This window comes from Pelobates fuscus, chromosome 1, assembly GCF_036172605.1.
Source record: "Pelobates fuscus isolate aPelFus1 chromosome 1, aPelFus1.pri, whole genome shotgun sequence".
NCBI lineage: Eukaryota > Metazoa > Chordata > Amphibia > Anura > Pelobatidae > Pelobates > Pelobates fuscus.
The window spans coordinates 349,599,032-349,626,150 of record NC_086317.1 but is presented as its reverse complement, the minus strand read 5'-3'; positions in this window follow the sequence as shown (position 1 = coordinate 349,626,150).

The window sequence follows — 27,119 nt, the reverse complement described above, 5'->3', positions numbered from 1 at the left end:
GTGACCCGAGTGATCACCACTCACGGAGAGATCATTTCCGGGTTTGCGCACGTGGCGCCCGGCTGTGTAGGGAGAGCCTTCAGATGCTCTTACTGTTACTGAGTGCCTCGAGGGGTTCGAGGCACTCAGTAATAGTTCTAAAAAAAGTATATTGTAAAAAAAAAAGTATTTTTCTTTGGGGGGACTCTTTGGACTGAGCCCAGAGAGTCCCCCCTCTCCAATTTAGGACCCCCAGGGGCCATGTGACCGCTCTAAAAGAGCGATCACATGGCCCCATAGGTGTCCATTGTACTTGCAGCAGGGGGACTGCCTGAATTGACAGGCAGTCCCCCTGCTGGTGGAAAAGTAAAAATAAAGTTATTAAAAGTAAAAATTAAAGTTAAGAAAAGTTAAGAAAAAAGTGTGTGTGTATATATATATATATTATATCTATATATATAATACGTGTATGTATATATATATATATATATATATATATATATATATATATATATCTTATATATAACATCATAATGTTATATATAAGATATATATATATATATATATATATACACGTATATATATAACATTATATTAATATAAAAATACACAGTAAAATTACACACGTTTGTGTATATATATATATATATATATATATATATATATATATATATATTTAATATATTATATATATATTATGACAAATAAATAATAATTAAAAATAAACTGTAAAAATATTTTTTTTTAAATTATGTATATAAGTATGTCATTTTATTATCACTGTATTTTGATATAAATATACATATATATATATATATATATATATATATATATATATATATATATATATATATATATATATAAATACACTTGGAATTAAATTATATATATCTATGTATAATTTCCCCTTAACGACCGAGGACAAACTAGGTACGTCCAACAAAAAACGGTCGTTAAGGACGTCCACGACAGGACGTCCACAATAGGAGCCCTGGACGGACGATCTGCATTGATCACGGTTGGGGAGGACTGCCAGAGATCCCAGCAATCCCCCTACAGCAGCTCCGGCCACCCCAGCCCTCCATGGCCATGTGATCACCATGATCACATCACCGCAATAGGACTCTAGGAGCTGCAGGCAGACCCCCAGGCTACTAAAAAAAAGAATAAAATAAAAATATTATACATATACAGGTGGTACTCATTTAGCGACCTACCTGTTTTACCACGGCTCGCACTTACGACCAGGCATTAGTGCAAGCCGTCATGGGGATTCCCTGCCCTGGTGCATATGTATACGTTGGGGAAAACTTCCCCAAACATAGATGGACGCACCAGAGCAGGGAATCCCTCAAATCTATTTTGGGGAAATTTCCCCGAACATAGACGAACGCACGAGAGCAGGGAACCCCTCAAATCTATGTTCGGGGAAATTTCCCCGAACATTGATTAGAGGGATTCCCTGCTCTGGTGCATTTGTCTATGTTCGGTTAAACTTCCCCAAACATAGACAAATGCACCAGAGCAGGGAATCCCTTAACTCCTCACTTACCAACCAATTTGTTCTACGACCAGCTCATAGGAAGGGAACCGGGTCGATAAGTGAGGAGTGTCAAAATTATATATGTGTAATATATTATACAATAATTAAATCATTTAATAATATATTATACATATAATGCATCTATATGATTTCATTATAATTGTACTTTGATATATATCTCAAAATACACTTGTGATGAAATCATAGATGCATTATGTATGTATAATATATTATACATATATAGGAAATAAAAGTGTGTGTGTGTGTATAAATATAAAAATTTAAAACCAAAACATTTATACAAAAACAAATAAAACTGCTAACTTCGGCTAGCGTTTGTGACCTTTGTGAGATATCTGCCATCTTGGTTGGGGTTATATTCAATGCCAAAATTGAGCTTTTAGCAAAATTGACTTGAAAGTTAGATAATTCATTGTAATGCGAGATTTCTTGGAGAAGGTGTGGCATGGTAGTTGCTGGGTTGGTGACCATAAATAAAAAGTTGTCGGCAAATGCCGTGACTTTATGGTCATCGTTGTTTATTCGCATCCCCTGGCCATTAGGATTGCCACTTATGCCTAGGTCCAGACTGGCCCACCGGGATACCGGGAAATTTCCCGGTGGGCCATCGGCACCTGTGGCTGGGCAGACAGCTGAGTGTGCTGGTGGCCGCAGGGGGAGCTATGATGTCTCTGCTCCCCCGCTCTCGCGCGCTACTTAATGAGCCTGAGGCGGAATAACACGTCATATTCCGGCCCCGGTCTCATTAAGCTGCACACTGGGGAGCAGAGACAGCACAGCTCCTCCAACAGCCACCATCACAGCTCCCCCCTCCGGCTGCCAGCACCCCCAGCTGTCCGCCCTGCACGACCCCCTGGCCGGTTGCCCACAGGTAATATGTGTCATTCTGTCAATGTATGTGTGTGTGTCTGTCTGTCTGTCATGGTGTATGTGTCTGTGTCTGTGTCATGGTGTGTGTGTGTGTGTGTGTATGTCTGTGTCATGTTGTGTGTGTCTGTCTGTGTCATGGTCTGTCTGTGTCATGGTGTGTGTGTGTGTCTGTCATGGTGTGTGTGTCTGTCAAGGTGTGTGTGTGTGTGTGTGTGTGTCTGTCATGGTATGTGAGTGTGTCGTGGTGTGTGTCTGTGTCATGGTGTGTGTGTGTGTCTCTGTCATGGTGTGTGTGTGTGTCTGTGTCATGGTATGTGTGTGCCTGTCATGGTGTGTGTGTATGTCTGTCTGTGTCATGGCGTGTGTGTCGGTGTCATGGTGTGTGTGTCGGTGTCATGGTGTGTGTCTGTCAAGGTGTGTGTGTGTCTGTCATGGTATGTGTGTGTGTCATGGTATGTGTGTGTGTCATGGGGTGTGTGTGCCATGGGGTGTGTCATGGTATATGTGTGTTTCTGTGTCTGTCATGGTGTATGTGTGTATCTGTGTGTGTTTAAAAGTAGTGTTTTTACTCACTTTTTTCCCCCCACGACATGCTGGTCTCCCCTCGACTGGCCCTGCCTCTATGGCTGAGATCTTGTGCTTTTCCATCCTCAATGATTAAAAGATTTGTTGCCTATGTCTCAGTATATGCGTGTGCTACGCAATAGTGATCCTCAGAACAGAGAAAGTCAATTGAATTAGATGACTAATAGATTCCAGTAGAGAGGATACAATTTGAAGATTCTTGAAGAAACCAAAACCCGAGCGATCGAGAAATGGATACAGGATAATAATGAAGCACAGTATGATTCAAATACAGATACACCAAACATATATTTACCATTACCGTATCACACGGGATCCACACAAATTCGCAAATCCATTGAAAAACATTAGGATATATTAGGTTCAGATAGTAACCTATTCTCTATATTTTGTAAAAAACAATTATTAGCTTTAAAAAAAATAAAAATTTGAGGGATATTTTGGTTCAAAGTGATCCCACACAGAGCTACAAGAAAGGCATACAAAACAAGAAAAATGGATGTTATAGATGCAGCGGATGCGTCAACTGTGGACAAATGAACTCTGGAAACTCCTTTGCACATCCCCACAGTGGGAAAAGAATACAGATTTCTCATCATATCACATGTATGACAGACCATGTGATATATCTTATAACATGCCAATGTGGACTGTCGTACGTAGGGAAGACAGACCTAACCCTACAGGATCGCATTCGAGGACACAGGTCTGGCATTATGACGGCCTTTAGGGACCAAAAAACAGACAAGCCAGTGGCTAAACATTATCTAGCCGCCTCTCATAGACTTCCCACACTGAGGTTTAGAGTAATAGACCATGTCCCCCCTTTGCCCCGTGGGGGTGACAGGTCTAGAATATTGCTTCAAAGGGAAGCATATTGGATTTTTAAACTGGATATGGTAACACCTAAAATACTTAACGAGTATGACACCTATTCTATGTTCCTCTAAATATGTCTTCTTTTGGGTTGCTTTGGTTCATTTACATTGTAACATTAAGGGTTAATTTTCATGTTCTTCATAGTCTGTGCTACATTCTAACTATTGTCATTTAACACTGGATATTTAGTTGTTTATACAATTATCGCTCCTTAGAGCCCCTAGTTTCACTTATTATTTTCATGTATATTTGTCTAGTCTATCCAATATTGGATTACATATATATCATTTTGTCTACTGATTTTAATAGCATGATACCTATGTCCAATTTATAAGGTTGCTGCCTTTAAGTAGGACATATCCCTTAGGTGCAGACTAAGTTCATGCACGTCAGATTTACACCTCTTTTCAACTACTCATATCTGGTCAGGCAAAAAACTTCTGTTATAATTTACTTCAGTTTATCTGCTATCTGATATAGATTATTACACTTTATTGTTGTATTATTTGGTATACAATTTGTTTTCCGGTGGTACATGCTATGAGTTATGCCTATTATGCATCTGGCTGCATGTACACATTGATGTTTTATGATTATGGCACATTTTTAAATCTCAGATATTCAGTACATCACTTATAGGGGTTCACTTTTAGATGTATTCATGTCTCAAGTTTTCACTTTGTGTGTTCACACAATCACTACTTTTATTTTACCCACTTAACTCCACCTTTTTCACTACATCTACATTCTACATCCTCTTATGTGTGTATTTGCCATATAATCCCCTTGAATATCATCCTCCATATATAGTATCCTTTATATGCTATTTAGTACATTGTTCCATACATTGTTCCACATGGTGTTCAAATACACTCTTTCACTTATTTCCACACTTTATATACAGCCAGTCACACGGAGATGAATGCATGTTGTTTGTATATATGTTGCCTAGCAACGTCGTCTTTCTGCACGTCATCACATTTGTCACGTGTTTTTTTGCAGCACTTCCGGGTTTCGGGCAGTTGGAGACTTTTCTCATGCACTGATTTGGTAAGTCATTAATATTTTCTCATATATACTTGATGTGGAATTATTAAAAATCTTTATTGTACTTGTATTGAATTATTGTACTAACTCCATTTTAACTTTATACTGTGACTTCGTCCTCCATTTTGTCCTCCTAACCTGACTTCTTCAATCCTCCATTTTGTCCTCATGACTTAACTTGTTCATTTTAAAACTACATTACGTGACTGAACTTCTCAACCCAATTAATACAGTAGACAAAGACCGTGTTTCCTTCAAGGACAAGTACCAGGAGGTGCTGGCTACTCCTTAAGACTTGCCGGCTACTCCTTAAGAGCTTGTAAGATAGTACAGTTTGAAGGCCACAGAACACAGTAGTAATGAAATGTTCTATTCATAAGAGACCTTGCACCTGGACATAAAGCCTGATATCACTGACCGTGTAAAATGACGCTTAGGACCCCCTTGTCCCCCACCCGTGTCCAGAATAATCCCACCTCTGATGGGTGGGCACGGGACTAACCTCTTAATTTTACTAACCAATAGGTAAGACACTAACTCCGTCACTTAACAATTAATCCAATTGATGATGTTTATTTGCTGATATTCTAATAATCAATGATGACGCAAAATGCCTCTTAAAAGGGCCTGCGCGCCCGCTTTTTCTTCACTTGCCAATAAACTTTCTCGAAGTTATTTTAACCTGAACCTCGTGTGTCAGACTTAATTACTTCAGCGTATATACGCAATTTAACTTTATTGATTTGGACAGGAACAGATAGACTTTGAACATTTTGGTTTACTTTCAAAAAGTACCATAACAACTTGGCGCCCAACGTGGGGCATCGGGCTATGTCCGGCCGGTGAGCCGTCCTAAGGAAGACAAGGGTGGACGGAGGAATCCAGGGGGAAGGAAGGGAGATTGATCACCTCCAGATACACGGTAGAGACTTCTGCAGAGCCACCGGTACGTTCCGGCCCCTTTGATTGACCCGTCCACGTGTCTGTGACTGCTTCCCGGGAGGACATCAAAGACAGGTAATATCTTGCCCGGTGTCTCGTTACTCACTTGCTTACCTGCATTTTAGTCTATCTGTTGCCTGGGTGTGTTTGAATTGTTTGCCTGTTTCCCCATTTTGAGATAAAGGGGGGGTGGGGACCTGCAGGGGATTTGCCTGGGGTTCTCTGTCTTGCTTGTTTTCCCCTTTTTGGGATAAAGGGGGGTGGACCTGAGGGGATTTGCCTGGGTCCTCGGTGTGACTGTCTATCTGTTTGTATTTTCCCTCTTTTGGGATAAAGGGGGGTGGATCTGAGGGGATTTGCCTTGGTCTTCTGTTGCCTGTTTTACCTCTTTTAGGAACCACTGTGCTGTGGTTGTAAGGAAAAAGGGGGGTGGACCTGTGGATGTGTTCCTGGGGGTCCTCTGTTGCCTGTTTACTTCTTTTAGGAGCCTCGTGGCTGTGGCTGTAAGGAAAAAGAAGTTGGTGGAACTGTGGGATCTGTGTAGAATCATAGGTTTCTGTGATCCAATGGTGTGTCACTTTGATAGCCTAGCTAGCTTCACTGTGCACGTTCGGACCATCCAGCTCTAGTTGAGTTGGGGACGTCCTGGCCCGGACCTTTCGGCTCTAGTTGAGCCGGAGATCCACTGGTTATTTAATTGTGGTAGGAGACTGAGCCTTGTGGCAGGGGACTTTGTTTCCTGGGGGAATTCAGGCAGGTATTGCTTGTTTTTCGCATCACGTGGTAGTGAGACTTATAAGTGGGTTTTATAGGGGCACTACGGGAGTGAGGATAGACGTGGCCACATTCTTGTGGACTGCAGGGTAGAGGGAGGCTGGAAAGGATTTCGGACCGGTGTTAGCTGTTATCCTTGGCCGCTGGTAGTGAGACTTACGAAAGTTGTTCTCCGAGCGGGGACACTACGAGGTTGAGAAAGGTGACTTTGGAGTAAGCACATGTAGAAGGAAAGGGATTATTGTTGATTTAATTTGAACTGTAATGCATGCACTGTATTTCAATTGTATTGTTGTCTTGTCTGTTTTATTAGGAGTCTCATGAACTCCTGTGTCTGTCTCTAAGGATTTTTCCTTGCCTTTCATCTTTTCTAAACTTCCTATACTATTATACTATCCACTCCCATTTCTCTTGAAAGAGAAGTGATTGGTCACACACTTCTCACCTCGCTCCAATCCGTGTCTACCACCCCGGGTAGGCGGATTCAGTGACTAGTCTACGTTTTGGGAAGACGCACCTGAGAAAGTCCCACGATTCTCGGGTGGCAGTCGAGCATTGTAGACGTTCTTGTTCAGTTTTCCTTCTCTCTCCCTATATCTAGGACGCTGGTATAGGGGTAAAGGGATTATGGGACAGGATTTAAGCAAGCCCAGTAAGGGCTGGTTAGCATGTGATTTAGTCGAAGACAGAGAGGGTGAGGAAATGGTTAAAGGTGTTGAAAAGATTGCGAAAGTATGTAGAATTGCTGTACCGACATGTGGGAGATTGCAACCAGAAAGTTGGCGCAGGTTACTGACAGAAAAGAAAGGCAAACTTACAGATAATGGTTTATTAAAGACTGCTGAAGCATGGTATAGAGTAGCGAAGGCTATTCAGCTAGAAGGTTGGGTTGAGGAAGAGATAAATCACAAGGGTGTGAAATTGTTTGTGTATCATAATAATTGTGTTGCTGGGGTTTATCCTCAGCCAGCGCCCAAAACCGGCGCCCAGGGAATGTCTATCCCCAAGGTTCAGTCAGCAATAAGTGATAGCCAGCTGACTATGTTCCCCACTCCCAATACCCATCCCATCACCTCCCCTGTCTGCCCGGTCCTGAATTCTGATGGATCTTTCTTTTCCCCTGCCCCATCTTTAACACTCCCATCATCCTCATCCATCCCTACGCTACCTGCTATACCTTCCCCTAACATTTCATCTGCCATTCCTGCCCTACACTCTCTCTCTGTTCATGACCCCCTCCCCTCTTCCTCCACCCAACTAACCACCTCCTCCGCCCTTGCCCCGGCTCCTCCCTCTACACCCACCTCTACCAATCCCTCTCCGTTCCCTCCCATCTCCACCCCAGCTCAATACCCCACCTCCTTCCCCTCCCCAGTCTGGCCCTACCCCTTCCCATATCCCATGGCCCTGCCCTATCCCGGATATCCACTCCCCGCTCCCCAAGCCACGCCCCAGGTTCCGGTCATGCCCAGTCCGGCACAGTCTGCCCCGGATGTGCCCTCTTCCAACATGGCCGCCACTTCTTCCCTTAACCCTAATGTAGTACCTTTTCCGGCCACCAATATGGCGGCCCCCAGTTCGGCCCTGATGCCGGTAATTCCCGGTGACTACCTATCCCCAGGTTATAACTCGCTAGCCACCCCTGCATCTGGGGCTCGTTCCCAACCACCGATCCTTTCACCTCATTCAGACCCTGCACCACGCAAAAGAGCCAATATCATAGAATTCGATGATGACGAGATGGACAGGGTGTCCCATGTCTCATCGGAGCTTGCCGCGGGAGCCCCAACTCATCGTTCTATCGATGACCCCTTTGGCCACAAGGGTCGGGGAGAACAGGCCCCTCCTAAATATGTTGCTTTCAATCCCACTCAAGCTAGTGCTCTAATGAAATCACTCCCTGACCCAGAAAAACAGCCTATGCCCTTCTATCGAGGGATAGTTCAAATTCAAAAGACTTATTCCGCAGCATGGCGTGATCTACTGAGCATTTGTGCTATAAAAGCAGGGGATGCATATTGGCCAAGTATGGCCCGACACCTCAGTACGGATCTGCTCGGCAGTGACGTTGATTACCCCTCCGGAGTAACTTTTTGCACCCAATTAAGAGAATGGGCTAAGGACAAACTTGCGGATCAGGCTGCTGGCCTTACTGATGTTATTCAAGATAAAGGAGAATCAGTGGAAAGGTTTCATGCAAGGCTGTATCAAATGTTCACAGATTTGGGGTTTGATCTTACTGACAAGATTCATTCACAAATGCTGTCAGGTGCGTTTGTCCAAGGTGTTAAAGACTCTATACGCAAGGGAATCATTGCCGCACGCCCTGAATATAAGGTTGTTCCCCTGGATACCCTGCTTTTAGTTGCTAGAGGGTTGGAATCTGTTCAGACCCCAAGAAGATCCAATCCAGCTCCCCTCATGGTGGCTCGCGCTACCCCCGTCACCTCTGGCACTAAGAAAGTCAGGTTAGAAGATGTAACTTGTTTCAATTGTGGGGCTCAGGGACACTACAGAGGCGACTGTCCGGAACCTAAAAAGGAACCAGGGGCACCCAAGAAGTTCTCTAAGCCTGCCCCAGGCCCCAGGACCGAGACAAAGGTTCCAATTGTTGAAGAACCGGACGATTAGGAGACTGGCAAGCCTGTGTCTGTAACCCCTGTAATGGCAGTGTCTACAGGGGATAAGGGAGGGCCACTTGCCACAGTGACTTTGCCCATTGAAGACCATCCTACTACATTTCTAGTTGACACAGGTGCAGCCCGTAGTGTTCTACGAGAACAAGACCTGCCAGACCCATCCTTCCTGTCCAGTATTGATGTCTCTTGTGTTGGAGTGGATGGCCAGCCAAGACGTAGCCCTTTAACAACTCCACTACGAGTTGGCTCTAGCCTGCTTGCTCGCTTTGTAGTATCCTCCACATGCCCCATTAACCTGTTAGGTGCTGATGTTCTCTCACGCCTGCAAGCATCCATCACCTTTACCCCAGATGGGCAGGTAGAAATGTTTACACCTCTGTCTGTATCAGACACTTCAGCCCTATGCTCTTTGCCTCTGATGCTGCATATAGAAAAGCCCCGTGAGGAGGCAGCAGAATTAAGGTCCAATTTCCCAGAGGAATTAAAAACACAGGTGCCCGCTAAGTTATGGTCCTCAGGCCCAGAGGACATAGGTCACCTAAATGTTCCCCCTGTGGTGGTAAAGCTTATTCCAGGAGCTAAGTTACCAAGAAAACCACAATATCCATTAAAACCAGCACAGTCTGCTGCAATTTCTGTCCACATCAAGGCACTCTTGGAGAAGGGTGCCCTTGTCAAATGTAAATCTGAATGCAACACCCCGTTATTCCCCGTGAAAAAGAAAACTCCAAAGGGTGAGCCAGAGAAGTACAGGATGGTTCAGGATCTCCGTGCTGTTAATGAAGCTACCGTCCTAGACACCCCTCTTGTACCAAATCCTCATACTCTGCTCTCCGGAGTCCCACCATCTGCAAAATTCTTCACAGTTATTGACCTGGCCAATGCCTTTTTCAGTGTCCCACTGGACCCATCCTGTCAATACCTGTTTGCTTTCACTCATGAAATGCAACAGTATACCTGGACTGTCATGCCCCAAGGGGCACAAAATTCTCCAAGTCAATTTGCTAAGGCCATGGGCACCATCCTTGACCCATGGCAAGCTGAGCACCCAGAAGTTGTCCTACTTCAGTATGTGGATGATCTACTACTGTGTGGAGATGATATTCCCGCTACTGAAAGGTGTTCAATCAGTCTTCTTTCCTATCTGGCAGAACAGGGATGCAAAGCTTCACTCATCAAGCTACAATTCTGTCAATCTTCAGTGATCTTCCTTGGACATTGCCTATCTCAAGGTACCAGACATCTTACTCGGGACCGGGTAAGAGCTGTTCTGGACATTCCACCTCCAAGGACTTCAAAGTCTCTTCATGCCTTCCTAGGCCTCATTTCCTACTGCAGAGCATGGATCCCTGAAGCCTCTCTGCTTATGCAACCTCTCTATGATGCTCTTAAGTCTGACCCGTTCTGTCTAACCAATGAAGCCCTGGCCAATTTCGATGCTTTAAAACGGGCCATTGCCTCTGCTCCTGCCTTGGGCCTACCTGACTACTCCAAATCCTTCAAATTGTTTGTCTCTGAAAGACAAGGCCACGCAACAGGAGTGCTCACCCAAACTAATGACCTAAGAGGCCGCCAGAGGCCTATTGGATATTTCTCATGTCAACTGGACATTGTGGCCAGAGGGACTCCTTCCTGTCTCAGGGCTGTTTTTGCTGCGAGAGAACTCATAGAGAGGACCTCAGACCTGGTCCTTGGCCACCCTCTGGTTGTTTTGGCCCCTCATGACATCTCTGCCATCGTCAACCAAGTCCAGCTCAAGCACGTGTCTCCAGCCAGACACCTGCGCCTACAGTGTCATCTTCTTTTGCCTGACAACATTTCCATCCAAAGATGTCAAGTGCTTAATCCGTCCACTCTTCTTCCACTCCCTGAGGGGGGTATCTATTATGGATTTATCACGGATGAAACCTACATTCACCTACTCTGTGGATGTATTAAGAAAGTCATGCATCCACATTTGACATTTTATGAAGGCGAAAAACCTCTCTGTGAAGGCCCAGATCACGCCTTCTGCACCATGTGGTACAAACCGAACATTACTCCTGAACCTTGCTATGAAGATGAGCTTTACCACCGGACCGATGTAAAGCTCACTGCACAAGACTTTTATTGCGACTCTGAAGGTAATAGCATGGTCTTGGTCCAACTACCTCAACAACTTAACTACCTCTACCGCCATTGGGATACCGCTATCCCACATATTCCTGTTACCAAGTTAAAGACAAAGTCATGGAATGACCTTGGGCCCATGGCAAAACTATGGGCCACCATGAATGAAGAACAGCTACAGGAAAACGGTATTGCCAAATACCCAACAACTGACCTTCTAGAAGCATGGCCACGCCATTTCCTGGAAAAGGAATTCCAAGACCTGGTCATAAAGAATGATTATGACCCAGAAACACCTCATGACTGTTTTGAACAGATGAAAATGGAAACAGTGCACTTACCAACTGTGCATGAGAACCCATTACCAGATCCGGATTTTACCCTGTTTGTGGACGGATCAAGATATGCCGATGAAGGAGGAACATATCACACAGGATATGCCGTAACCACAACAGATGAAGTCATTAAATCATCATCCTTACCGCCAGCAATGTCTGCGCAAGAAGCTGAATTACAGGCCCTGACTTCAGCATGCAAAATTTCCGAAGGAAAACGTGCCAACATCTATACAGATTCAAGATACGCTCTGGGTGTGGCACATGACTTCAGCCTAATTTGGAAGACTAGAGGATTTCTTACCACCGCCGGTACACCAGTCAAACACAGCACTGCAATCAAGGAGCTAATGGATGCCCTCCTACTTCCCGAAGAGGTGGCCGTTTTGAAAGTCAAGGCCCATGGGAAATTGGATACAGATGAAGCAAAGGGCAACCATTTGGCTGATCAAGCTGCTAAGTTAGCGGCCAGGGACTTGCAGGAAGTGGATGAAGAAGTGTCCGGACAAGAAGAAGAAGAAGAAGAAGTCCCTATTTTTGCTTTGCAAACTCTTCCTACTGATTTGCGAATCTTACAAGAACAACAAGCTGCAGTCACTCCTGAGGAAATCCAGAAGTGGAAAAAGAAAGGAGCTGTCCAAAAGGACGGAATATATTACAACAACTTCAAATTTTGTCTTCCCAGAAATTTATACCCAGCAGTGGTCCAATGGGCACATGGGCCTGCGCACCTGTCAAAAGAATTGATGGCCGCCCTCATACAGAAGTATTATGAAGCACCTGGAATCACAACATTGATCAATAGCTTTTGCAAGGCCTGTGTCATCTGTGCAAAATGCAATCCAGGAAGACCAATTAAGGTGCCCGCGAAACACCTGGCAAAGCCTATGTACCCCTTCCAGCGAATTCAAATTGACCACATCCAAATGCCCAAGAGTGGGCCCCATGAATATGCACTAGTAATAGTGGACATGTTCTCAGGCTGGCCAGAAGCCTACCCAGTGGCCAATATCACTGCAAAGACAACCGCAAAGCGCCTAATTACAGATATTGTATGCAGATTCGGACTCCCAGAAGTCATTGAGAGTGATCAAGGCCCAGCCTTTACAGCAACTGTGACTAAAGAAATTTGGACTGCTCTAGGGGTGACTCTGGCCTTCCATACCCCTTACCACCCACAAAGTAGTGGTAAAGTGGAGCGCATGAATGGCACTCTAAAAACCAGAATGTTAAAAATGTCACAAGAAACAAAGATGCCCTGGCCAGAAAGCCTACCAATAGCTCTATTCAGTGTTAGGCACACACCTAGAGGGAAGCATTCACTGTCCCCATATGAGGTTCTATTTGGGACAGCACCCAGACTAGGTTGTTATTATCCGCAGCAGTTACAGCTCCAATCAGATGTTTTAGTAGATTATGTAACTGAACTTGCAAGTGTTTTAAACAAAATACATGCCCAAGTTTTCTCTTCAATTCCAGATCCCGAATTGGATACAGGTTCCCATAACCTACTCCCCGGAGATTGGGTCCTGGTTAAGAAGTTTGTGCGGAAAAATACCCTAGAACCGAGATTTGACGGTCCATTCCAAGTTCTCCTGATTACCGCAACCTCCGTCAAATTGGCCGGTAGGCCAAATTGGGTCCACGCTTCCCACTGCAAGAAATCTCCTGCCCCAGAGGAAGCGAATATCGCACAAACATGTATCTCTGGTACATCTTCTCCTTAATTAGCCTTATGAAGGCCCAGCAAGTAGCCATTACCAAAGACATTAGTGGATACACCTTCTGGTATAATTCATCATGCACCCAGGTGGCTACTTATACCTTTGACTATTGTGATATTGTAGAATGCCCATTTCCCACACCACAAATCCAGAGCATCTATAGAGATATCCCTCATTCGAAAGACCCATATGTTTGTGTAGTTGACAAGCAATGGGGGCACAATTGTGACCATTGGGGGGCGGCGGGGTGGAATGCCGGGCCTGCCTGGGGTTACAAACCAAAAAGTGCCGTATCTAAAGTAGATGATCATGGTAGATCCCTCCTCCAGAGAATGACTTTGAGAAAGCCTGGGGGGAGTACACCAATGAAATTAATCCTTAACATTGAGCGCCCAAGCCCAACAGATGCAGACCAGTATGTGATGGGAATGTATTGGAAAAAGGGTTCCTACCAAAAATTAGGGCATTTCTACCTTAAAGATATGTGCAACTCTTCTGAGTGGCAAGGGGCCACCCATATGGTCCCTAACCCATTAAAACCTCATATCCAGACCTTTCAAGACATGATGGCCATTGCTAACCCCACCTTTGAAGATACCATGGCCGCTGAAACAGGTTTTAATGATGTAAATTTATGGTTAGAATGGATGAAATATAATGCTAATAAGCATAATAGAACTGCATGTTACGTGTGTGGAGGTGCCCGGCCTCACCTGGGTACCGTACCTTTAATCCTACCTGTAGATATAGAAGAATGTATTTTAAGCCTTTTTGCCTATCACTATAATTTTAACAGGTCCATATGTATTGCATGGACAAAGGAGTATCCTCTCCTAGCCAACGATGTCAAACCCCCTGATGGTATTACCGTATATAAAGGTAATTACACTTGCTATGCCATGTACGATGGTATTGGTAAATTTGTAGGTAACTTTTCCAAAGGCTATTGTGCTACATACAGAACTGTCCCTGTACGTTTGCTGCAACATCACACTAGGTCACTAGGGGACATTTATTGGTTGTGTGGGGATTTACAGCTAAGATCCAGAATGGACACAGAATGGTGGGGAGAGTGTACTCTGACTAAGGCCATTATGCCTATACATATTATTTCTGATACACACCTCAACACCCATGAGTTCAGCCACACTAAGGTTAAACGTGACGCCCCAGTGAAAGGAAGTTTTGATCCTCATGTATATATTGATGCCATTGGAGTGCCCAGGGGGGTGCCCAACGAGTTTAAAGCTAGGGATGAAGTTGCTGCAGGATTTGAATCAATTTTTACCATAGTTACCGCAAACAAGAATCTAAATTGGATAAATTACATTTATTATAATCAACAGCGTTTTGTCAATTACACCAGAGACGCCCTCCAGGGGTTGGCCGAACAGTTGCAGGCCACATCCCAAATGACTTTCCAGAATAGAATGGCCCTAGATATGATCTTAGCCGAAAAAGGAGGGGTTTGTAAGATTTTGCCCGACACTATGACATGTTGTACCTACATCCCAGAAAACACAGGCCCTAATGGTAAAGTCACACTAGCTATAGAAAAATTAAATGACCTGTCTGAAGAGTTAAAAAGGAATTCTGGGATAAAAGATCCCTGGGAAAGATGGTTTGGTTGGATGACAGGATGGCAAAAGGCTTTAATGCAGATTGGTATGGCTATACTAATTTTTCTTTTTATTTTTGCTCTTCTCTTTTGTTGTGTCCTCCCATGTCTGAGAAAATCCCTCATGAAGACTGTTGACCAAGCGGCACCCACTTTGACCCATCTCGAAGTTGATGACCAAGAATTCCAAGACATCAACTCACCCTGTCTGCCGCTGCAAACATTCCCTTTTGTTGATAAAGTGCAGGAATTCTAGGAAGGGACTAGCTCAGGGACAGCATCTGTCAGTGAATGGTAAAGGCCCCATGTGGAGAAGTGGTGGGTTAGCTGCCATGGGATACCCTTGGGTGTGAAGCGTTCGAGAGCCATACTGACGGATGGTTAGCCTATTAGGGTCAGATCTAGGGACAGCCTTGCACTTTGCATTAACATCTAGCTAGCAGCCACGGGGTTTCTGTGCCTTTGGGTTAACACGTCTTCTGATACTAACATAATAAAGTTTTATCTCTTAGAATCTAACATTTCATAGGGGGGACTGATGTGGAATTATTAAAAATCTTTATTGTACTTGTATTGAATTATTGTACTAACTCCATTTTAACTTTATACTGTGACTTCGTCCTCCATTTTGTCCTCCTAACCTGACTTCTTCAATCCTCCATTTTGTCCTCATGACTTAACTTGTTCATTTTAAAACTACATTACGTGACTGAACTTCTCAACCCAATTAATACAGTAGACAAAGACCGTGTTTCCTTCAAGGACAAGTACCAGGAGGTGCTGGCTACTCCTTAAGACTTGCCGGCTACTCCTTAAGAGCTTGTAAGATAGTACAGTTTGAAGGCCACAGAACACAGTAGTAATGAAATGTTCTATTCATAAGAGACCTTGCACCTGGACATAAAGCCTGATATCACTGACCGTGTAAAATGACGCTTAGGACCCCCTTGTCCCCCACCCGTGTCCAGAATAATCCCACCTCTGATGGGTGGGCACGGGACTAACCTCTTAATTTTACTAACCAATAGGTAAGACACTAACTCCGTCACTTAACAATTAATCCAATTGATGATGTTTATTTGCTGATATTCTAATAATCAATGATGACGCAAAATGCCTCTTAAAAGGGCCTGCGCGCCCGCTTTTTCTTCACTTGCCAATAAACTTTCTCGAAGTTATTTTAACCTGAACCTCGTGTGTCAGACTTAATTACTTCAGCGTATATACGCAATTTAACTTTATTGATTTGGACAGGAACAGATAGACTTTGAACATTTTGGTTTACTTTCAAAAAGTACCATAACATACTCACTTTTTACACTGCAATATTGATCTTGAAAAAGACTCCACAGGGGTCGAAACATCGATCATAAACTTTGTTTGCACATGTAATTTACAGCATCACTAAATAAAATAATCTTCACATCAAGACATGTGAGTGCACCTTATATCTAATTACTTAATCATCTGGGGTGGCAAGACATAGTCTTACATATTACATGCGACAATACAGGGAGTGCAAAATTAATAGGCAAGTTGTATTTTTGAGGATTAATTGTATTATTGAACAACAACCATGTTCTCAATGAACCCAAAAAACTCATTAATATCAAAGCTGAATATTTTTGGAAGTAGTTTTTAGTTTGTTTTTAGTTTTAGCTATTTTAGGGGGATATCTGTGTGTGCAGGTGACTATTACTGTGCATAATTATTAGGCAACTTAACAAAAAACAAATATATACCCATTTCAATTATTTATTTTTACCAGTGAAACCAATATAACATCTCAACATTCACAAATATACATTTCTGACATTCAAAAACAAAACAAAAACAAATCAGTGACCAATATAGCCACCTTTCTTTGCAAGGACAATCAAAAGCCTGCCATCCATGGATTCTGTCAGTGTTTTGATCTGTTCACCATCAACATTGCGTGCAGCAGCAACCACAGCCTCCCAGACACTGTTTAGAGAGGTGTACTGTTTTCCCTCCTTGTAAATCTCACATTTGATGATGGACCACAGGTTCTCAATGGGGTTCAGATAAGGTGAACAAGGAGGCCATGTCATTAGATTTTCTTCTTTTATACCCTTTCTTGCCAGCCACGCTGTGGAATACTTGGACGCGTGTGATGGAGCATTGTCCTGCATGAAAATCATATTTTTCTTGAAGGATGCAGACTTCTTCCTGTACCACTGCTTGAAGAAGGTGTCTTCCAGAAACTGGCAGTAGGACTGGGAGTTGAGCTTGACTCCATCCTCAACCCGAAAAGGCCCCACAAGCTCATCTTTGATGATACCAGCCCAAACCAGTACTCCACCTCCACCTTGCTGGCGTCTGAGTCGGACTGGAGCTCTCTGCCCTTTACCAATCCATCCATCTGGCCCATCAAGACTCACTCTCATTTCATCAGTCCATAAAACCTTAGAAAAATCAGTCTTGAGATATTTCTTGGCCCAGTCTTGACGTTTCAGCTTGTGTGTCTTGTTCAGTGGTGGTCGTCTTTCAGCCTTTCTTACCTTGGCCATGTCTCTGAGTATTGCACACCTTGTGCTTTTGGGCACTCCAGTGATGTTGCAGCTCTGAAATATGGCCAAACTGGTGGCAAGTGGCATCTTGGCAGCTGCACGCTTGACTTTTCTCAGTTCATGGGCAGTTATTTTGCGCCTTGGTTTCTCCACACGCTTCTTGCGACCCTGTTGACTATTTTGAATGAAACGCTTGATTGTTCGATGATCACGCTTCAGAAGCTTTGCAATTTTAAGAGTGCTGCATCCCTCTGCAAGATATCTCACTATTTTTGACTTTTCTGAGCCTGTCAAGTCCTTCTTTTGACCCATTTTGCCAAAGGAAAGGAAGTTGCCTAATAATTATGCACACCTGATATAGGGTGTTGATGTCATTAGACCACACCCCTTCTCATTACAGAGATGCACATCACCTAATATGCTTAATTGGTAGTAGGCTTTCGAGCCTATACAGCTTGGAGTAAGACAACATGCATAAAGTGGATGATGTGGTCAAAATACTAATTTGCCTAATAATTCTACACTCCCTGTATATGGCGCATTGACTTATGGGGCTGTCATATATTTTTTCCAGGGCTGCTTTGCATCTCCAGTCCGGCCCTGCTTATGCCTTGTAAGAAAGTCTCCATGACCAGAATGAATAAGAGAGGGGCGAGAGGGCACGTGAGCCGGGACGGGTACTGGATCGGGAACGGGTTCTGGCACAGCAGCAACAGCTTCTTGAACGGTAGGTTGCAAGTGGGCAGTACGAGTCAGTATGGTTAGTAAAGCCTGGGCAACCTGGTCCATACGGTGGTCTAAACCATCCATTCTAGCCTCCTGATTCACTAACAGCTGTGGAATGTCAGCAGGTTCCATGGTGGCCCTGTTGTAATGTCACGATTCTGGGAACCAAGACACGCTAACACACACACAGAAAAGGTGCAGTACCGGACCTTAGAGTGGCCGGGCTAAGCACACAAAGAATAGTCAGGAGACAAGCCAAGTAAGGGGAACCAGAAGACAGAATAACGAGAGACAAGCCGAGGTCAAAGGGTAGGAGAAAGTCACAAGGTCGGATAAACAAGCCAGAGAGTACGTAACCAGAGAGAAACACAAGTAGAACAGCAATACTAGAAAGCAAAGACCACAACAGGGCAGAGAGAGACAGGAAAGGTAAGTATTTAAACCCATTGCTTAACTCTGATTGGATCATTTCCAATCAGAGTTAACAATCCCACGTGGGAGATATCTATACCTCCCACTGTGATTGAGGCACTGTGCCTTTAACGCTGGGTCAGGTGGCTGACCCCGGCGTTTACAAAAATGGGCGGTCTCCCAGCATGCAGCGTCATGCATGCTGCCGCTGGGGGACGAAGAGGAAGACGCGGGCGGCATCCGAGGCTGGGAGGATGCCGCTCGCCGAGCGCACGAGGAGAAGGGGACCGCGGACGGCTGGAGGGTGAGTGCCGTGAGCGGACTGCAGCCTCCCCTTGCAGCCGCCTGCGGGATCCTGACAGCAAGGCTGCAATTATTTGACCAAACTCGAATTGTGAGGTCCAATAGCAAGCCCTATAAATGGACATTCCCTATAGCTCTCCTAAATTCCCACAATAGAGGTCCCTATTCATTTTCTGCTCCCAAAGAGCTCAAAGAAAAACTTGTCCAATGGAAGATTGCTGGTAACCCTGGTGAAGAAGAGAAGTAAACGGAAGAACAAGCAAAATGGACTTTTATTTTCTATAGATTTTTTGCTGTATTTGTGTATAATTTGATGATAGTACCATGACTTAATATCAACTCTATATATTATTGTTTAATTCTAGTGAATTATCATGGAATTATTATTACTTACTATAGGCACTTAATATGGATTTAAGCCAAATGATGGTGACACCTAAAGTTAAACTCTAAAACTAACAATTTGCAAGTTCTAATCACATATATATTGCATCTCTAATCTTCGTCCATTTTCTTTGCTTACAGATTAGCAAGCATCTTTTTACTCTAAGCAATTTTCTTTTTTTTTTCTTATTATATTTAATAAAACAACCAGTATATTTTTAAATACTTTTATACTTTATTGATTAACAACCAATTTTTTTTTTTTTATTTTAGTCAATATTATTTCATGTTAACTTAGACGCGACCTGACAATATAATTTTTTTTATTTAACATAGTCTTAAAATTTTTGGGCTATAACACTTTTTTTTTCTAATTTTTATAATGGAAGACGTGAAGAAAGGAATGTGAAACTATTTCATAATTCAAATTTGAAATACATTAGGGTTGGGGACTAATTACATTTATGTTTACAATTAGTTCTTAATTTATTGATAATTAGTAATAGCATTTAACTTCTTCGTATAGAAGTTGATCATAGCATCATGATTTAATATTACATTTATTCACTTCTCTTTAATTCTATTTAAATTTTACATTAATTATAAGTATTAATAATCAATTCTGTTGACGGTGGTGACAATCATTGTAAAATTCTAACTCTCTAATACTCTCTAAAGATCAATTTTTTCTGAAATGTTAACCCTGTATATAGCATTGACCAGAGACAAGTAAGCAATCTATGGTATTTATAGTAGAACTTCTGTATACTGAGCAATCTATTTCTCACTTATTTAACTAATTTGTAATAGTTTTCAAATACTTTATTCCCTATCAGTCAACATCCATTCTATTGAAACGCATCATTAATATATACTTAGTTGCATAACATTATTCCTATCTAATATTGTCTTTATGATTTAATTCAAATGATTCTGTACTACTTCTTAAATATTCTTACACCCTACTACTTTATTGATGCACAAAAAAATCTCACTTCACCCCTCTCTTTAGGATGGGAGGAGTGAGGGGAGGAATGTGAAATGATGGTATAATTTAAATTTGGAGTATAGTGGGGTTGGGAATAATGGGACTCAAATATGTAATCTTAGTTTACTAATAATTTATATTGGCACATTTTCTTTAAGTGCATATAGGTCGATTACATATCTACTTTAAATACTATTGTTGAATTCTTATTAATATTACTAACTACATTTTAATATTAATTATTTTCAAATTTTAGTCAAGTAACACTCTGAATCTCTAATCTTTGAACACTCTATTGCTAATAGATAGGTAAGTATTTTTTTGTCTTAGACTAATGAAGTGTATCCCTCTCACGTTTCCATATTTCATATAGGAACCTGTAATATTTCTCAAACACGTTTTATTGAATAACATCCAATCTATTGATGATGTGGATCAAAATTACTTCATGTTACCTGGATACGTCTCAACAACATTATTTGTTTAATATAGTCTTTTTAAAATTTCTGAATGAAATTATTACAAAACTCAAATTTAATATATAATTGGGATGGGGTTTCATGGGATTTAAATTTTCAATTAGTTCTTAATTTACTGATGTGTTAAAACAGCATTTCACTTAATACTTACACAAGCTGATCACAGTATCACATTTTAATATTAACTTTATTTACTACTCTAAAATGTTATTAAAATTTTACCATTTAATATAAGAACTTATCATTAAATTAATTAAGTTGATGGTGGTGACAAACAATGTTAAATTCTAACACTAATATTTTCTAAAATTTTAATCCTGTAATTTTTTTAAACCTTAACCTAAATTATTGCACTGATTTAAGACTAAAAAGCACGTTTTAAAGACTAAATCACAGAAAGAGGATTTTTTTATATACTGAGCAATTTTATATTTCACTTACTTAATTAAACTAACTTTTAATATTTTTTAAATGCTTTATTACCTATTGATTACCATCTAATCTATTGAAACACATAATCAATATATAGTAAGATGCTTCCTGATAACATCATTACAATTGAATACTGTTTCTTGTGATTTAATTCCAAGGATTCTGTATTATTATTATTATTATTATTATTATTATTATATTTATACATTGCCAACAAATTTGGTAGTGCTTTACAATACAAGAGCTAAAAAACATGTAATTGTAACCATGCAAGTTTGACGCACAGAAACAGAGGGGTTGAGGGCCCTGCTCAATGAGCTTACATGCTAGAAGAAGTGGGGTAGAGCGACACAAAAAGGTAAGGGAAGTATTAGGGAAGTAGATTGGTAGAATAGTATTCAATAAGGACTTAGTGTGGGTTTTTGGGTCATCAATAGTTTAATTGATATGCTTTTGTGAAAAAGTGAGGTTTTAATGATTTTTTGAAGGAGTTGAAAACTGGGTGAGCATCTAACGGAAAAGAGAATGGAGGTCCACAGGAACAGAGCAGCCCTAGAGAAGTCTTGAATGTGAGCATTAGAGGTGGGAGTATGAACAGATGATAGACGCTGGTCTTCAGCAGAGCGTAGGGGCCTAGATGGGACATACTTGTGTATTAGGGAGGAAGATAGGTGGGAGTAGCATTATGTAGAGATTTGAAAGCAAGAACCAGAATTTTATATTAAGCCCTATATCTTACGGGAAGCCAATGCAGGGACTGACAAAGGGGTAAGGCGTGGGAGGAGCAGGCAGACAGGAAGATGAGCCTCACCACCACATTCATTATAGACTGCAATGGGGCAAGTTGGGAGCACGTAAGACCACTGAGAAGCCAAATGCAGTAGTCAAGGCGAGAAAGGATAGTGGCATGAACCAGCACCTTAGCCGCATCTGGCATTAACTAGGGGCAGATGCAGCAGGTTTTGGTGATGGGATGAAGGAGAGGTTGGAGTCAAAGAGAACACCAAGGCAGCAAGCCTGTGTGGTGGAGCTGATGGTAGCACTATTAATTTGGATGGAGACTGAAATGGGAGTAGCAACACTTGAGGGAGGAAAGACCAGAAGTTCTGTTTTGGGCAAGTTGAGCTTAAGGAAGTGGGCAGCCAACCAGTTAGAAATAGCAGAGAGGCAGTCAGAGACACTAGTCAAGAGGGGCAGGGAGAGATCACGGGTAGGACAGATAGATTTGGATGTCATCCACATAAAAGTGATATTGGAAGCCAAAGGAGCTGATGAGTTTACCAAAGGAGGCAGTATAGATGGAGAACAGTAGGGGACCAAGGACTGAACCTTGGGGGACACCAACAGAAGTTGGAAGGGAGAGGCAGAGCCAAAGAAAGAAGTACTAAAAGAGCGCTGGGTGAGGTAGGAGGAGCACCAGGAGAGAGCAATATCTCAAAGACCGAGATTACGGAGGATGAGAAGAAGCTGATGATGATCAACATATCCCTATATCCTACTGCTTAATAAAATTTACCGACGCATACATTATATTTCATTCAGTTACAATGTACTTAGAAACTTTACCTATTTAATATTATCACTACAAATTTTTGAAAAAATGTCATAAGAATTTAAAAAAATAATAATTTAAGGACAGTTTTAATATTATCCACGAAAATGTCTGTGGAATATAGGAATATATAATAAATAATCTACTGGACATTAATTTGGTCACTATCATTAATCCTATTTCAGAGTTTTTTTATTTTTTTATTTCAAATTCTCTCATAGTAGATTATAATTAAGATTTAGGACCTAATTTATTTTTAATTGGAGAAAATGATGTATATGAGTATAAATGGATGAATTGTTGTTTTTTTGTTTTTTGTGTGTTTCTTTTGTATTTGTCTCCTTCTTTAAACATTTGTATGATTCAGGTGATACAAACGTGTACTTTTTATTTTGAAAGAGACTAATGAAATTATTTTATAATGTGGATTTATTGTACCCTTTTGATATTTGTATAATTCAATATGTAAAATGAAAAATACTGATTAATAGATCTTTAAATATGAAAAAAAGAAAAGAAATTCCAAAGCCTGGTAATGAGATGAGGCAAAGGCAGGGTCAGACTAGCAAATGGTGAGATCAGACAGCACAGGTTCAAAAACAGAGGTCAAGCCAAAGGTCAGATACCAGGTAGTCAGAAACAACTGATAGGCCCAAGGAGCACAGTAATACTGAGCAATGACAGCTGGTGTAAGCAGGTTTAAATAGGAAGAGGTGAAACACAGCACTGCATCATGCCCGCATCACTGGCACACCCCTGTATGGTAATGTCTCCTTTTTTAGGTCCACTAGGTTAGGCGTGCACAACCAGAATGGATCCAGTGTCTGGAGTCTCTCTTAAGAACCATCTCATTTTGCAGGATGTGACTTCTTATTCAGCACCATACAAAAGATTCCAGCCCCCGAAGGAACACCTTGAAGCATAAGATTGCTGTTCCTGAACTGACTAAGTTAGTGTTGCCACCTTTTGAGTTAGAGTTGCGATAGTCTCTCTAGTTCCTGCAAGTTCCATAGTGTAGGGCTTGGTTTTTATGTAAAACCTACCGGTTGGCTTTTCAACTTGGCTGTTCTTCAGTCCCTCCCCTCTGTCTCTCTAAGTATCTTTCCCCTCAGCCTATGCCGACCCCGTCAGCATCCGCATGGTGTTCTCCATCATACTGCGGTGGTGCCCCAGTGTAGAGGTTCTCAGTTTTAGTGAAACAGCAACCTCATGCAGACATGACCTTCATAGGTGCCTGAGAGTGATACGAGTACCTGGGAGATCTATGAAGTCATGGGTACCTTTATTTCTAGAGGAAGCGATGAAGTCAGAAAGAAGCAAACAGGATGCAGTGTCAGTAAATCCGATGGTCATGGCTGGTAGCAAAGAAGCAAGGTCATGGCTGGTAGCAAAAAAGTCAAGCTGAAGGCCATAAGCCAGGAAATCCCAGAATTTAAAATACCCTTACTATGCTTACCAGATTCCAGCACCAAAGTCCCTTGATGCTGAGTCAGCATTCTGCCCCCTCCAATGTCACCCATGGGGGGCAGTAATACTCATGTGCAACAACACCACAAGCTCATTAGGTGCTCCCCATAGGAAAGCATTGCTGCAATGCTTTTCTATGTGCATTTAACTGATTCTGGATATCCTCATGCAGAGAGTGAGGATGTTTAGTGACACCTAACCACCAGGAAGTTCCTCTATTCTATTGACAACCTCTAGAGGCAGGCTTAACCCTGCAAGGTAAATATTGCAATTTCTCAGAAACTGCAATAATTACCACTGCACGGTTAAGGAGACAGGGAAACTGTGCACAGACCACTTCAATTAAGTTGTCTATTTGCCTAAAGCAGGGCTGTCCAACCTGCGGCCCCCCAGATGTTGCTGTACTACAACTCCCATGATTCTTTCAATTAAAAAGATAGCCAGGGAATCATGGGAGTTGTAGTTCAGCAACATCTGGGGGGCCGCAGGTTGGACAGCCCTGGCCTAAAGTGTCGCTGCAAGCTCCATTTGGAACTAGTTTGGATTAACTAATTGACATGCTATACTCTATGATAGTGATGGCTAACCTTGACACCATAAATTGTTTCTGGAATACATTTCCCATGATGCACAGCTAGCTTGTAGACTCTAAAAGATAGCTGAGCATCATGGGAAATGTAGTCCAGAAACAATTTATGGTGTCAAGGTTAGCCATCACTGCTCTAGAAAGCTAAATAATACATATTTACATTCATTCACTAACACACAGAGACATTTGAAACAATAAGACACATTTCTGCAGTATGAACTGCCTGACCCTGGTATTGGAATTGTGCTTTGTTACTTTAATATATCCATATAAATATGAATGGATATTACCATGCTTTTATTGTTGCATTTTATTGGAATCATGCTGTGAGTGGCCATTCTTTATCTGTGTCTCGACATTTGTGCAATAGATTTATTTTATGTAAATAATTAGAGCAATGAACATACAGAGAAACAAAGAAAAATCATATTTATGTATTGAATAATAAAAGCATGTGTGCATTTCACCAAACTTTTGTTTTTCTCACAGACAAGAAATATTAATAAACTGAGTTATATAAAAAACATGATTTATAGTGCAACTAAATACAAATATGTATTCACACATGTCTGACCAATAGCAATTAACAGTAATAATATATCGATAAATACATCTTTTATTATTGTGTATTGTTTGAATTCTGCTAGTATTTAGAGTAAATTCTGCCTTCTTTGAATGGCAGAGAAAGCAATGTTCTTTGTCCTGACATTTTCTGAGGACATAAAATGCTGACATTTCAGCAGTTATCTGGTGTTTCTTCAAGCACAACACTTATGGCAGATAAGTCAAATTTACAGAGCTGAAAAGTTTTCCAATTGAATCAAAACATTATTGTGATTTTGTAAAACTTCTAGAAAAACTAAGAAATTTTTTTGTATATGGTCTATATATATATATATATATATATATATACACATACACAATGCTCAAAGAAAAATAAAGGGAACACTTAAACAACACAATGTAACTCCAAGTCAATCACACTTCTGTGAAATCAAACTGTCCACTTAGGAAGCAACACTGAGTGACAATCAATTTCACATGCTGTTGTGCAAATTGGATAGACAACAGGTGGAAATTATAGGCAATTAGCAAGACACCCCCAATAAAGGAGTGGTTCTGCAGGTGGTGACCACAGACTACTTCTCATTTCCTATGCTTCCTGGCTGATGTTTTGGTCACTTTTGAATGTTGGCGGTGCTTTCACTCTAGTGGTAGCATGAGACGGAGTCTACAACCCACACAAGTGGCTCAGGTAGTACAGCTCATCCAGGATGGCACATCAATGCGAGCTGTAGCAAGAAGGTTTGCTGTGTCTGTCAGCATAGTGTCCAGAGCATGGAGGCGCTACCAGGAGACAGGCCAGAACATCAGGAGATGTGGAGGAGGCCGTAGGAGGGCAACAACCCAGCAGCAGGACCGCTACCTCTGCCTTTGTGCAAGGAGGAACAGGAGGAGCACTGCCAGAGCCCTGCAAAATGACTTCCAGCAGGCCACAAATGTGCATGTGCATGTGCATGTGTCTGCTCAAACCGTCAGAAACACACTCAATGAGGGTGGTATGACGGCCCGATGGCCACAGGTGGGGGTTGTGCTTACAGACTGTGCAGGACATTGGCATTTGCCAGAGAACACCAAGATTGGCATATTTGCCGCTGGCGCCCTGTGCTCTTCACAGATGAAAGCAGGTTCACACTGAGCAAATGTGACAGATGTGACAGAGTCTGGAGATGCCGTGGAGAACGTTCTGCTGCCTGCAACATCCTACAGCATGACATGCATGGCAGTGGGTCAGTGATGGTGTGGGGTGGCATTTCTTTGGGGGGCCGCACAGCCAGGGCCGGTGCAAGGATTTTTGCCGCCCTAGGCAAAAGTAAAGTTTGCCGCCCCCCATCCCCCCCCCGATATGACATCACAATGCCCCATGTTAACTAACGCAAGTGCTGCAGTGCCACCGTGTTTACATTAAAAGGCCTGCAGGGACAGGCTATAGACACCAGAACCACTACATTAAGCTGCAGTGGTTCTGGGGACTAAAGTGTCCCTTTAATGTGAGGTAAATTAGAGATTAGTGCCACGAATAATATACTAGATTGCCTACTTACAATCAGATGAGGATGGTGATGGGCTCTACCTGCAGTCTGGCTCCACTGGTCTGGTGTAGAACAGGCTCTCTGGAGGCTGTTTGTGTT